The sequence below is a fragment of the Emydura macquarii genome, unplaced genomic scaffold, assembly GCF_026122565.2.
Source record: "Emydura macquarii macquarii isolate MOO-44397 ecotype Brisbane River unplaced genomic scaffold, CSIRO-AGI_Emac_v2 contig_2205, whole genome shotgun sequence".
In the NCBI taxonomy this organism is placed as follows: Eukaryota; Metazoa; Chordata; order Testudines; family Chelidae; genus Emydura; species Emydura macquarii.
The window spans coordinates 28,397,882-28,410,065 of record NW_027132342.1 but is presented as its reverse complement, the minus strand read 5'-3'; positions in this window follow the sequence as shown (position 1 = coordinate 28,410,065).

Below are 12,184 nucleotides of genomic sequence, written 5' to 3'. Positions count from 1 at the left end.
ACAGGGCCCTGGCTCTACCCAGCAATGCTCGCCTGCATGGCTGGGCCTCCGTGCTAAGGGAAGTAATCTGTACCCGGAAAAGGGCTGACACCGCTTTCTTCCTTCCCACAGAGCAATGAGAACTGATCTGTGCGTCTCTGAGCCACAACGCAGTCCCTGCAATACTATTCTCTTAAGGTTCTTACATCATGTCCATCATCATGGTATCCGAACACCCAATGGTGCAGTAAGTACAACCATCCATCACATGTGGCAGGACAGGAAAAAGGAGGTGAAAGATCATAGCTGTATTTGTATTTGAATGACAAATCAGACAACTGGCTAAATTAACAGGTTAAGATGTGCTTCTCCTCCCTCCTGCCATGTGGCCTTGGGGAAGAACTGCAGACAAACTAGCCAGAGACTAGGAACAGCCTCCAGCTGGTAGACGCAGCTGCAGAAGTAGCCAAAGCATGGTCCTTTGAATGATCAGAGAACTTCTGACAGTTTGGACTGGACTTTCTCTGCCCTGTGCTGACTGGCTGTTTGCTCTAACCCTCTCTTTTCCCCTCTAGCACAACGGGGTGCCATTCTTAGTTGGTCACTATCATACTAAATATGATTAATTATATGAGAACATCATCCTAATCTTCAGGAGTTATTGTTTTCTTTATAACATTAATCAGACTTTTTGATTTTTTTTTATAGGTTTAATTTCTTAATGTCACATGTTAAAGGTTAAAAAGGGGAAAGTGGCATGATCCCCAAGTCCTATGGTGTAGTGGAACTATTGAGAGCAAAAAGCATTGATTGGTATCATAGTAAATTTTACAGAACTAGTCTCTTTGGCCTGGTCTCCACCTAAAACTTAGGTTGACCTAGCTACCTCAGTCAAGAGTGTGAAAAATTCACACCCCTGAGAAACGTAGTTAAGCTGATCTAAGCCCCAGTATAGATGTTGCTAGGTCAACAGAAGAATTTTTCCCTCAACCTAGTTATCTTACCACCTCTTGAGGGGGTGGATTTAGAAACCCCTTCTGTCACTTCAGTACTACAAGTGGCATAGCAGCAGCTCCACAACTGTGCTGCTGCAGCATTTGTAATGTAGACATACTCTTAGACTATGGAATTTTCGAGGCAAAGAACTCGCTCCAGCATCTGCTTTCACTTCCATCAGTTTTATACCAGTTTACAGTATATATTCCTTTCACTAAATTGCAATGAGAACAATAGGTAGAAGACACTTTGTCTAATCTACTTTGTCCTTAGGATTGTAGGTATCTACACATTTTCATTTCATTTCATCTACTGAAGGCTCCCTCCTTATCATGCCATGTCTTTCTGGTTGAGGATGGCTGCATGGGATCCCATGGAATCTATCAATGGAATCTGAGAACTGAAATCAATGGAACTACACCCCTTTACAGTAGTAGAGGATATGAACTTCAAACCTTATGTCATTGTGTCACATTTTGCTCTCTTCATTTGTCAATGATGCCAGCTTCCATGCTGTCTTTGTTTCCTTTACACATTCCCTTCTTCACATCTCCTTCCATACTTCCCCAGTACATACTGTCATATGTGTCTTGTACAAGTCAGAGTGTATTATCAGCAATAAATAACAATCATTTCTGCACTGGCGAGAGGAATCATGTGGCATTCCCATTAAGGCTCAGCCCTGCAACATTTTTTAAATATTAGTTAATGCTGACTCATGTCAGATCAGTTCCACTAAAAACAACTCAGCTCCAGATCCTTAGTGTTGCAGGCACTCATTATTTTGCAGCTGAAAGCTTTCATCCTGTTGTTTTGTTTGTCCAATATTTACACTGCACTTACAATCAAATCAAAATTATTGGAGCACATTACAGGGTTTGTGGTAATTCGCTCCTTTTTTTTAGTCCTAAAAAGGAAATAGTAGTTTTGGAGATTTACAAAAATGGTAGTCCTGGTGGTCCATCCTATTAACAGACCACAAGACTTTTTTTTTATTTAAGTCTAAATCTTTGTTTCTGAGGTTCAAAAAAAATGAATCACTGCTTTGCATTGCTTCATACTTCACAGTATCTAGAAGTTAGTAACATTAACTTCTTCCATTGGAAAGGAGACAAAATAGGTTAGCCCCATTATCTGAGTCTGTACAAACTCTGCAGTTACAAACTGTACAGCTCTGCAACTGGCCTCCTTTATAATTCAGCAATTCAAAGTCTGATTCTTAGGGTATGTCTACACTGCCGGGGCTGTGCTGGCACTACAGGATCAATTCCACGAGATCGAGTGAGCAGGCAGTGGAAACCCGCTTAATCAATGCCAAAAGTGCTCTCCAGTTGGTGCTGTAAATCCACCCCTACGAAAAGTGTAAGGCTGAATCAACCAGAGGACATTTCCGGTACATAGCTTGCGTATCTCCTATCAATGACCGCTGGCAGTGTAAACCTGGCCTCTGTATTGAAAGTTTTAAATGATATAAACCCTATTTGTATCTTTGTGGTCTGTGATGGTAGTAGGGATGATGGGGTGTACAAGTCCCACACTGGTCCGGCCAGGGTTAATCCCGCTCTGTGGGCCTAGGAGGCCAGGCCCCCTCAGCTCTACTAGGCATGCTCCACCTGCAGTCTCAGTACAAAAGAAAGCAGCCCAGCTCAGTTGGGGCAGACTACTGAGGGGAGAGGGTGCACTTTGCAGGATCTGACCATGAGCAGCCAGAGCCCCAGACCATGCAGGCTGAAAGCACCGCAACCCAGGCGGACACTGCACCACCCAAAGAAGGTCCAGAGGGAACAGAGTCCCTGGGAGCTGCAGCAGCCAATGACCCCAGAGACCTGGCAGAGCTACAGACTCCGCCACTGGGGAAAGGGATAGAAAGTATCCAGGGAACTTAAACTGTGCTACAGTGGGGGAATTGGGGAAGTAGTCAGCATGTTTCGGGAGGGCCCCTTCTGCCTCAATGGTGAGTACCCCAACCACTGCCAGGGCCCTGGGCTGGGGCTCAGAGGAGCAGGGAGGGCCCCCCTCTCTCTCCCCCCCCCCCCCCGGGTGCCACAAACTCCTAGGGGGTGCTCCATTCCCCCAATGAACCAGTAGGACACAGTACCCCACAGAGGAGGGTGACCTTTTTGACTCTGGTCATTAGGCCACACAGCCCATACTGCAAGGGCAGTCACATTGACTCATACCACTAGGCCAGAGAACCCTGAAATGCAGGGTGGGAAGTTAGATTCAACCACAGTACAAGCCTCACAACAGTAGGGTTGAAACTTCTGACCATCCCTATGTACAGTTTTGAAAGTCTGAGAAAGCCTGGCCTTCACATATGAGAGGCAATTTAATGGTGAAGCTCAAGACTCTTTTTTCCTCTTTACTTTGTAGGCCTAGTTGTCTGTCTGTTGTATACTGGTGGAAGATGCTGTGTGTGATTGGTGGCTGCTTTCTAATGTATGTGTGTACATTCCTTAATTTCCCATAAATCATGTTCTTAGTTACTCTCTTCAAGATGCTCTGAGTTCTTCAGTCTGAATCTGAATTTATTATATAGATACTGTGGTAAAGTCAGGCCAGATAGCCACAAAAGGGTATACCAGGGCCAGGGTGTGAGCCCAAGAATGCCAAAAGCCCTTTCTTCTGCAAGCAGAGGAGAGAGTACTGCAGGGCAATTAGAGACACCTGGACCCAATGAAGGGTGACTTCAGGTGTACTTAAACCCTGCCTTCCCTAGAGGGGGGAGCAAAGGAGGAGGAAGCTGCCAGAAGGTTTGTGGCAGCTGGAGGAGAAACTTCCCCTGGGCTAGGAGACAGCGCTTCTCTGCAGCCAGAGGAACAGAAAAGGGGTGAACCCTTGGCCCCAGCTGGCAGGAGGGAGCCACAGCAAGGTACCTCCCTGGGGAGATGGGAGTTGCCGGTTACCCCTAGCCCACTACAAGGGGCAGAAGCGTGAGACCCGCTAGGGGGAAGCTGGCTGTTTGCCACAATACTGAACAGAACTGATACTAATACTGAGTTCCCCACATTGTCCTTCTCCTACAATGCAGCAAATAGAATACTTTATTACCTAAAGCAATGGGAAAGTTTCAGGGCTGTTTGCCATTCTGATTTTTTTTCTATTGGAGCAACATAAATGACTTCTCACGTATCTTTGTGTTATATAATAAGGAAATTCACATGTCAGTAGCCCTTAATGTAGCCTTCCAAGCTGTGTGTTGTGTTGTTGTGATGGCCTTGTGTAAGTATACTATGTTAGGTTACTAACATACTTGAGCAGCAGGCTCAAGAGGTATATTTTATTAAAGAATTTATAATTAGCTCTTTTAATAAAGGGCTGTATAAATGTGTGTACAGTATATACAAACAAAATGAATTTGGAACTATGCACAAGGGAAAGGGGGAAGGATTTTCAATCAGGAACTAAGATCTATGGCTGGATATAGAGTTATGGGATTGTGGACCACTAAGCTGCAGTTTACATCACATTAGCAGATACAATTATTTATTTCTATATCATTATTGGTGTGCATCGTGTTTTGCTGACACAAAAGGACAAAGCCCTTTCCTGGAGGTCTTACAATAGAAAATTAGAAAGATAAAATGGATGCAGACACCAAGCTATGGTGGTTAGGAAGTAGGGGTGACGTGGAAGCAAAGACGACAGTAAGCAAATGGAAAGGGAAACTGCTTTTGAGTGTTGAATTTAATACAAATCTTTCACTTATTCTTCAGTAGTAGAACCTTGTCCACAACCACAATCCCTTTCATAGAGTCCAGCTCCTATTCCCACCACTGGCCCCACATAAAACTCCTCAACTGCCCCAAGATAATTCATTGTCCATTTTGTCTAATGATCTGTCAATGGGATCTTTATTACCCATGTATATTACATCAGCACCCCGAGGGCTCAGTTGAGATCAGAACTCATTCTGTTAAATGCATCATAAGCACAGAAGAAGAGGAAGTTCCTGCCTCAAAGAGTTTACAGGCTAAAGAATCAAAGAGAGAAAGGGGGCACAGAGGTGAAGTGATTTACACAAGGTTACACAGCAGATTAGTGGCAGAGACCAAAATAGAACCCAGCAGTGAGATTCTGCAGTGCTTCTCTAAGAGGTGCAACACAAAACTCAGTCTATGGGATGGGATCTAAAGTAGTTTTAAGCTACTTTATGCCTTCCCTGTTCTGGCAGCTTTAGAAGTCCCCATCATAACATAACTCCCCTCTCCTACCCCCCGTATCTATCTAATTAACAAAGTATAAATGCAAAGTATTATTAATTTTAAGCCTCTTTTCAGATCTCATTGTCCCCACACAGACAAGCCTTTAGCCAGCATTCTGGAAAATCAGGAAAGTAAATCCAAAGTAACCAAAAATGTGAATTTAAAGTGAATTAGTTAAAATGCATTAAAAGTATGTGTGGACCCTTTTATCCAGAATTAAGTCGCCTTAGTCCAGTTATCTTCATTTATTTACAATCCACTTTGGAAGTGACTGAAGTTAAACTGATTTAAGACCACTTTAACTCTGAATAAGAGTGTCCACACTGGTTAATATGGTTTACTTAATCCACTTCAAAAATTAATTCAGAGTAATTTCCATGGAGTATTTCCATGTAGACAAGTCTTAAAATGTCTGTTCAATTACTGAAAGGAAGTTGGAAATTAATAATAGTAAATGATAAAGCATTTTTGGTTCAAATAAATGGGATTGGAGCATTCAGTTTCAAGGAAAAAACTATTACAGATTGTTCAAGTGAAGGAGCCTCTAAAAGTTCTCCCTTCTATGTAGCTACTTAATAGAGAGCCAAGTTGCCTCTGGAATCTTGATTCAAAACCAAACAGGTTTTGTACCTTGAATGAGTTACTGACAAGGCTTAAAGTTATTTGGAGTAGATCAGGTATTCTATGTATTTGTAACAGTGATCGACTAGAGAGAAAACGCCTTCTAATATATTTGATCTCTTTTATTGGAAGCAAGGGTCCCTTTTTGTTTTTGAATCTCAAACACTCGGGTGGAAAAGGAAGTGATGAAGTTAACTGGTAGAGTAATTAAGGAGAAAGCAAACTTATTAAAATTGTTATAGACATGGTTAATGTCACCAGTTGCATTTCTATTGTGTCTGATACAATCTGGTTTCTGTCGATGTACCTCTTAGTTCACTCCAGCAGTGTCCACTCAGGGGAGTTAGACCACAGCATTTTGATGCACTCTGCAATTCACACATCCATAGTCCGCATTGCAGTGTAGTATAAAAATAGCCTTAGTTGTGCGTGGATTCTGTTATACTCTCCATGTTGGTATGTCTCTGATTCGTAACAAGAATTAGAGAAGAATACACATGAAATTATTAAAATGCCTGCTAAACTGAAACTCAAAAAAAATGACCAAAATATCATATGACATGATCATATTAGTCCATCGCTTGTGCTGAGTGGGAGAAGTGGAAAACAGAAAAAAAATAAATTATTTTCAAGAAGCTTCAATCAACTTTTCAATGTAGCCTTAACCAGGGGGTTTTGTCTGTAATTATTTGTAGATCTAGTTAATGTAGGCAAATAAGTACCTGATGTGTGGGTACAATCAAGTGCTTTGTTGTCCAGGAGATAGGAGACATTAATTGAACCCACTAATAATTGTAGGCACAAGAGCACTCAGTTTGTGAGCACAATGGGAGAGGCGAGCTTTTAAACTGTTTCCTCATGTCATCGGCTGCCGCAATAAATATATGGGATCATATCCTCACTTTGTTTAGATTGTCTTCGCTCCAGTTGCTTCAATGTTACTTCAAGGGAGCTATGCCAGTATACGTCAGCTGAGTGTCTAGCCCAGTGTCTGAAAGGAAATAGCATAGATACAGCAGCAGACAAAATATGGGGGAAAAGAACCAAAGATAACTAAAATTATTACTCAAACATTTTACATTTATTCTTTTTTTATTTATAAAAAAAAAAAAAAAAAAACCCTATAAATAGGTTTTCAAAAGGTCAAATTAAAATATAAAGTCCAATTTTCTGGTCTCCTTGGATCAAATCTTGAAATCTTCACTCTATTTTTACACTGTACTTACTCAAGCAAAACTTCAGTCTTCAATAGGAGTTTGTCTTCAGCCATAATAGAGTACAATCTGAGGACTTCAAGATTTGCATCACAAGCTCTACTGGAATAACTCCATACATGGACCAGTGTACCTGAGAACACAGACCAGATTGCTCTCCCCTCTCCACATTCGTACAAGGAGGGACAAGCTGCACACAGATCTCTCTCTGCCCACATGGAAAAGGGGTATCAACCACTTCTGTGGCATTGTTCCCTAATTCCTATGGACCTCACAGAGCTCTCCCTGAAGGACATAGATCCACATGAGGTGGGAAGAATTGGGCAGGCTGGGAGGCAAGTGGATAGGGCAGGGGTGGGAGCAGAAGGATATACATCATCCTTTGGCCCCACAGAGATTCCCCAGAAAAGACAATGCAATTTGTGGCTTTCACGCCAAGAACCTCATTGAAATGTCATTGAAGTCAGCGAGAAGACTCCCATTGACTTCAGTGTACATTGGATCAGGCTCACATTGTTACACATATGTATGTATAATCTAGCAAGTCTTCCTAAAAGCTAGGAATTACAAAAGCCAGCTTTGAAAAAAGTTCACCTTTGAGCTCATCATGTAGATCTAATTTACCTATATAATTCTTAGATACTATGGTAAGAATGGTGATGGACACTATAGAGAAACCTAAAATCAAGATTATGCTGTGATGACATTGTCACAGGTTCAAGAAATGCTCTTGATGCATTCCAGCAACCAACAGTGTTTTCACAAAATAAAAACAAAAAAACCTATAGTTACTTTATTATAACATTTTCACCCCTCTGCCAAATGGTTGCAGATTTTGTGGGCTTGCAAGTTGGAGAAATCACTGATGCTATGTTTGGGTATTTTCTTAATGTAACATATTTTACTCTACCTACACCAGTCTTTGAACAGAGGTGGTCAAACAGTGTCTAGGTAAAACCTTCTTTCAAGAATCTCAGCCAAAACATCAGTCCATGGCTGTCCAGGGAACAACTCTGCCTCAAGAGTTTACTTTATTTAGAGAGATTAAGGCAGGCAGCAAATTTTCTCCCAGCAAAATAAACCCTAAAAACAATACAGCATTTCTTCCAAGATTCTATAGTGGTTGCAGAGGGAGGTGGGTCCCAAAGCCCAGGCTCCAGTACGAGCCCAAATATCTACACCACAATTTTTAGCCCCACAACCGGAGCCCCACAAGCCTGAGTCAGCAGACTCAGGCCAGCTGGGGGTAGTTAACTGCTGTGTAGACATACCCTCTAATCTATCTTCTTTAATGAAACTTTACATTTAAAACAATTGTTTGAGAAAGAAATTAACTTCCTGAATTGTGCCTATTCTTACTCCCCATGCTGAATTGGCATAAGTCAACAACCCACTGTCCCATACAACACCCATAGCTCGACAACACTACTGATACAACTTTCTTTTTTTTTTTTTTTGTATCCATTTCTGTTTGCCGTGCTCCTACATTTAATGGTGTATTTTCCTGCTTGTTCTGCATTCTCTGATCCACGTTGTCCTACTTTATTTATTTTTTTTATCTCTGAAAAGAACTAAGCATAAATTTTTTTTTAAAAAAGTAGTAAAAGAATAATGAATACCAGAGCAACGGATTTCTGCTTAAATGATTGAGACATTGATCTTACTAATTATGTTTATTAAAGTAGCTCCAAAAAGCCCCTCTCAGGATGTGGTCTCATGTACCAGGTGTTGTTTAAACATACAGAAGGACACCATCCCTGCTATGTAAAGTTTAGGATCTAAGCTAAGACACTAGAGCTGATTGTGAGAAACTGGGAGGGAAGACAAGAGTAACAGTATTAGCCAATCCATGATTATTTAGACTAGTATGATGCGAAACTTGAGTTACACTTTTTTTTTTTTATTATAGGATATAAATAAACAAATGAATAAAATAGACTTTCCTCCGACTCTGGAATATATTTCTAGAACAATGACCAAGGAATTGGATCTACAACTCCAATATTTAAGATAATACCTAAGCCAAAATTTAGGATGAAATTATAACCATTCTTTCAGCACTATGTATAAATGCAAAATGTGACCCACACTTGTACTTTACTTTACTGGGACGTTTACGGGGGGAGGGATGGGGGGGGGGGAATGGCCTATCTCTCTTTACTTTTGTTTTGCAAGGGAAGACATAAGTACGTTTCTGACCTGAGATGTCATATTCCAGATTTTAGCATTGGGCTAATTTTCAAATGAAACTAATGTTTTGTCAGCATTTCCATGAAGAAACTAAAGCAGCACTAGTGGGAGATACTATCATTTAACTCATAATTTATTTCCTATAGCTGATAATGTTAACATCATCACCGAGCTACAACTGGTTAGCCAGTGCTGGTGTATTAAATCCCTTATGCATATCTCACAAGAGCACAGTTAGTCTTCATATTCTTGAGATTGTTTTGTTTGTAAAGCTGATTTTGTATTTTTTTTTTTTTTTTATTGGGGGATAACAGTTAAAACTTTGCATTTGCTAAGAAGTTTTTAGCAAGGCAGTAATTGAATATTCCTGGGCATAACTGGTGGCAGAACATAGTACTAACAGTGGCCAGATTGTAATTCCCTTGGTCTCTCTGTGAAGGGGTTCCTCTCTGGGTCTGGCTTGTTCCTTTCCTGTGCAGAAGAAACTGCTCTTCCTCTGCTATGCAGCTTTGTTTCTCCAGTTGGGACTGGGCAGAAGGCTCTCCCTGAGACTGAAGTCACATGGAGGTGGAAGGCACGGCCGGGCTAGCATAGGGTGTTCACATGTGACTTCCATTCTCTCTCATGCACACAACACAAAGACTGTACTATCTTTTGCAAGGAGCGCCTCTGCACTAGGGAAGCACCAGGGTGTAGGTTCCCCCAGAGTGTGTGACTCTGCTGAACCAGTGGAGCTGTGTTGCCAAGCATAGTAGTGTGTGTGTGTGTGTGTGGTAATGGGGCACATCACAGCGGTGGAGTCATTTCTGACCCAAAGTTTGGTGGAGGGGGACAACCAGCTGGCTTTCAGGGGGTGAGGATGAGAGCAGTTCTTGCCTCCTGAAAGCCCCCCACCCCCTTAGCACCATGTTCTATATTTACCCCATCGAAGTGTGTGTGTGCTTCAGACCATGGAGCCTTTTGAAAATTTTATTCCATGCCTGTGAGTCTGTGCATGTTTCATGATTTCATGAAACCTCATGATTCCAAGTCAGTCTTGTCATTTTTGGAGGGCCTGGCATGATTTTTGAATGCTTGCAGTTGGGGATTTTGTAAATGAGATATTATAACTTGCAATTTTATCAGCTATCATGTGCCACATGACATATTAAATCCTTAGATAGTGACTTAATACAAAAATACCAGTTTTCTGGTTTGGAGACTTTCAGAAAATTAAACCCAGTCTCTGAATCTTTTGATTTTTACCACAAAAGTATTAGCTGAGTAAAATAATCTAAATCTATTGTGCAATTGTATTTGTCCTCTGTGTCAACAAACCACGTCAATTTAAAATATTTGGATTTTTAAAAGTTAAACAAAACCATCCTCTGAGAGTCAGCCTTGGAGTTCTGCAGTGCGAATTCAAGTGGAAAATATTGCCTTTACCAGTAATAAATTCCTTTGACTGAAAAAGATGAAGTCAGTGTGTAGAAAGTCATGAGGGTCCTTCCTACTTAACCCTTTGTAATCTATTACCATAGTGCATATGTCCACTGAAGGGGAATCCACATGACCTTTATAGCATACTGTACACTTTACATCCTAATGTGCCTTATGTAAGCCGTTAAAAATTATTTGAATTATTTTAAAGGTTCTGGGTATGATCAGTGAGGGACAGGAGGGAAAGGAAACCCAATGGGTTAACAGTTTTTTGCTTACTTTTGGTGATGCTATGATGTGATATTAAATTGCCTGAGGTTTGGGGCTGGTAAAATTCTCTCCATTAGCAGAAACATCAAAGGTACTGCTATGTTTTGAGATCTCATTACAACATACTGACTTTCTCCCTACACATTAGAAAGATGTGCACTGACAAACTGAATAATAATATATTTTCACGGGTTAGCCTTCCGAAACAAGACAATTATCTGAAATTCCCTACACAGATAAACCATATTCATCTTGATTCCCTTTTTCTTTTGATGTAGACTCATACTTGATTAATTTTTTTAAACCCCATCTCTTCCCTTTATACTCTGGAATTCAGCTTATCCAGGATAATCTTCTGGTTTGTCTGAAAGAATGCTTTACACTAAAATTAAAAGATAAAAGGAATCATTAACAGAACACCATGTAATTTGTTTAGTTATTCTGAGTATTTTCCTGTTAAAAGTGCCTTCACAAAATGCTAGCATTTAGTAGCAGACACATATGGTCCCTATTTTCAGTGCTTATATGGATTTGCTGGAATTTGAACTTTTCTAATGGATGGAGTGTGGAAAGGCACTAGTCTAATTGCTTTCACTAAAACTTTCCATATGGAAGCAATAATCCACAGTTAAATTTTGTCAAAATAGTAGCAAAACCCTTCATTTTCTTATTTAATTCTCTTAAAAAATACATTTAGTTGAATATTTGAAAATGAATATCTAAATATGAAATAAAATAGGCGTTTTAATCTTGGGAAATCAATAATGCAAGAAGAGCTGAACAAAAACATTAGTATTTTGCTTAATTTATTGTTATATGTGAAAACATATTCTTTCAAAATGTGCAACTTTGTACAAAGTAGGAAAATTCATGCTTTCTCCCATTTGACCAACTTCCAATTACCCAAAAAAAAAAAAACCCCCCACAAGACTCCTGGGTCAAATTTGTTAACCAGACAAGATTTTGCCTATTTTATGGCAGACTATTTTGTCCATGCTGTCTTGTCGTCTTGCCTTGGCCAAGGCCTGATCCAAAGGCAACAAGTGAGTGATAGACCTCCCTTTGACTTTAACAAGCTTTAGATGATGCCTGAGTGGAGATATAGTTTTTTTTCCCCTTTAAAAGCTGCACTTCCTTTTTGACAAGGAAAAGAACAGGTGGGTTTGTTTCTGCAAATATGAATGCACAGTAGTAACTTTGAACACACTGAATAGTCAATGAAATCAATGAGATTAGTCACATGCATAAGTGTTTCCAGGTTTGAGACCTAATTCCTTGTTTTTTTGTTTT